Genomic DNA, 3459 nt, shown 5'->3' on the forward strand with positions numbered 1-3459 from the left:
TTATTTTTAATTTTTAAAAATTTAATAACCATATGATTAGAAGAAGAATTTCATTACAGTTTTAACATATTCAGTAACACAATCAAGAGCAAGGATACATCTCTTTCAAAAGTGGTTGTAAATTTTTACGTTCACAGTTGAATTAATACAGTTATACCATATTGAACTCAGTATAAACCCTGTAAGATATAAAATTGAATGAGTTTTTAACCCTGTAAAGAAGATCTCAATTTCATTTTAAAATATGCTGTCTCCTACATTTTTAATATTATTATTTTCTTAGAAGAAGTATATCATTACAGCTTTAATATGCTCAACAACAGTTTCCAGAGCAAAGATATAGTTCTTTCAAAAGTGGCTGTAAAATTTTAATTTTGCTGTTGAATTAATACAGTTATACAATATTGAACTCAGTATAAGCCCTGTAAAACATAAAATTGAATGAGTTTTTAACCTTTAAAAAAGATCTCCATTTTATTTTAAAATAAACTCTTTCTTACAGAAAGACTTACTGTTTTTGCTACTAATACCGAGATGTTGGCATATGCATCTCTAATATGTATGTATCTGATTATTACTAGTCACAACTGGTTGCACTTGGATCCTTGGCACCTGTGTATATCTATAAAGTCATCAGGTAGATTTCGATGGTAATGTTTATCACTGTTACTAATTAACATGATGTAAATTTTTATGCTTCCTTCTCAAATATAATACATTTAAAAATTTTTGTTGATTTTTGTGTGTGTGTGTGTGTCTCTCACCCAGAACATCCCAAACCAACTTATTCAACTATACACCCACTTCCCAGATGGCATGCTCCCGTAGCCTCCCTCCCCCAACTATAGAGCCCTTATACTCTGTTATCCCTGTTACTGTCCGCTGTGTTGTCGGCCCCCCAGCCATTCCCCACTACTTGTTTGTCTGGTGAATCTAGTCAGCCTATCTAGAGGTTTTTGTTTTAGGAAGGTCAGCTGTTCATCATCTAGCGACAATCAGTTGTCAATATTCCTTTAGATAAGACTGGGGTCTGATGTTCATTTTCCCAGTTCTATACTGGGTTACTATCTGGGAGTCCCTTGTGCCACTCTGGCCAAAAACTCAAAAGAAGATATATCCTATTTGGCATTGTTGCTTGTTATGTAGCCTGTGGTGGTTTGAATGAAAATGTCCCTCATAGGCTCCAATGTTTGGACATTTTGTCCTCAGATGATGGCGCTGTTTTGGGAGGTTTTAGAAGGTGTGGCTATCCTGGAGGAAGCATGTCACTGGGGGTGGGCTTAGAGAGTTCTTAAGCCTTGCCAGATCTCCAGTTGCCCTCTTGCTTCCTGTGCCTGTGTGATGATGTGAGAATTTTACTTTTGCTGCTCCTGTTCCAGCCACCTCCAGCTACCATGCCTCCCTGCCATGGCGGACTGTAATTCCCCTGTAGCCATAAGCTAAAATAAACTTTCCTTCTATAAATTGCTTGGGTCAGTGTTTCTATCACAGCAACAGAAAAGTGACTAATACAGTAATTGGTACCAGAAGTGGGATGTTGACTGTGAAGAATCTGACCATATGGGGTTTTGGAGGAATGTGGAAGACTTTGGAAGGTTGGGATAGAAAAGTGGTTGGCTGCTGTAAGCGGAGCTTAACAGGCCTTTCTAGTAAACACCTAGAAGAAAGCAGTGCTAAGAACAATGTAGTTCCAGAGGGAAATAAGGTCTTAAGTAGCACTTGGGCTATTTGGCAGAGTCTGGCTGGAGTCTGCCCTAGACCCAAAAGCTTGCCTGAGGCTAAGTTGAAAAGTAATGGACTAATTTCTTTTGTGGAAGAAATTTCAAGACTGCCTAATGTAGAAATGGTGGCATGGCTGTTAATGGTGAATATTATGCAGATCTACAGTGAAAAAGAGCAAATGGGGCAGAGAGAAATACAGTTTGGATTGAAAAAGAGCACTAGGAAGATTAATGTTGGAGCTCTGGAATGTGATGGAGAGGATCCTGTTAACAAAGAGATTAAAGTGATTAAGGAGGGGCCTAGAGAGTCAAACAATGGAGAGAATGCCTCCAGGGCAAGACCACACTAAGTTAAGCCTCCAACTTGTGAAAGGAAAATGCTGCAGGGGCCACTGAAGAGAAAAGCTTCTAAAATGGATAAAGCAGGCTGGAGTCCACCCCAAACTTGCAGTAGAACTTGGCAGTGTCATTCACCTGGTACTGGCTTTAGAGGCATGAAAGATGGAAGAGTGAAGGGGTCATCAATTCTTCCTTTGAGGTTTCAGAGAGCCTCAAAGGCCAGGAAGTGTGAAGCAGGGATTCCCCTGCCAAGAGAAGACCCTGATAGGCCATTGCATGAAGCTGTGAGGGTGAAGCCTGGTTGGCAATGGAGACCCAAAGAAGTTTGTGATGCCAGAGCTGTGAGGCATCTGCCAAGAAGACCTGTACACAGGGAGTGGTACCAGTATAGGAGAGAGATGTGTGTTGTACACAGCAAAGCTAGAGAGGCTGAGGCCTCTAAGCCCTTTGGAAGTAAAGTCCCAGAAGTTGGATGTGGAGCTACTGGATTTGGTGTTTGCCCTTCTGGTTTTCTGTCTTGTTTTGGTCCGGTATTTCCTTACTATGCCTCCATTTCTCCCTTTTGGAATGGTAATGTGTATTTTGTTCCACTGTATGTTGGGAATATGTAATTTGTCTTTTGATTTTTTAGAGGCTTACAGTTAAGATATTTACCTGAGTCTTAGAACAGACTTTGGACTGTGGACTTTTGAATTGTATTGAGACTAATAATGACTATGGGGACTTTTAAAATTGGATGAAATGCATTTTGCATTTTATATGATCATGAGCCTATGGGGGCCAGGGGGTGGAGTGTGGCGGTTTGGATGAAAATATCCCCCATAGGCTCCAAGTGTTTGGACATTTTGTCCCCAGATGATGGTGCTGTTTTGGGAGGTTTTAGAAGGTTTGGCTACCCTGGAGGAAGCATGTCACTGGGGGTGGGCTTAGAGAGTTCCTAAGCCTTGCCAGATCTCCAGTTGCCCTCTTCCTTCCTGTGCCTGTGTGATGATGTGAGACCTTCACTTCTGCTGCTCCTGTTCTAGCCACCTCCAACCACCATGCCTCCCTGCCATGGCAGACTCATTCCCCTGGAACTGTAAGCTCAAATAAATCTTTCCTTCTATAAATTGCTTGGGTCAGGGACTTGATCACAGCAACAGAAAAGTGACTAATACCCAGCCTTTAGCTATACATATGGACTCTTAAAAAATTATGTTGGTCCCTTTAATCTTTGGTTATACTTTCCTTTTGGGTGTTTAAAGCCATACAGTTGGCCCACATAAATCAATTTATTTTTACTCTTAAGATTGTTTGAGGATCTGTTCCTCAGGGGTCACATGGGCTTGGGAGGAGCCCCTGGCTCCTTTCTTTTAGCAGTTCCGCCTATGTGAAAATAAGTCAAGGGTCCTGCTCGACC

This window comes from Nannospalax galili, unplaced genomic scaffold, assembly GCF_000622305.1.
Source record: "Nannospalax galili isolate Female #2095 unplaced genomic scaffold, S.galili_v1.0 scaffold177, whole genome shotgun sequence".
Classification (NCBI taxonomy): Eukaryota; Metazoa; Chordata; class Mammalia; order Rodentia; family Spalacidae; genus Nannospalax; species Nannospalax galili.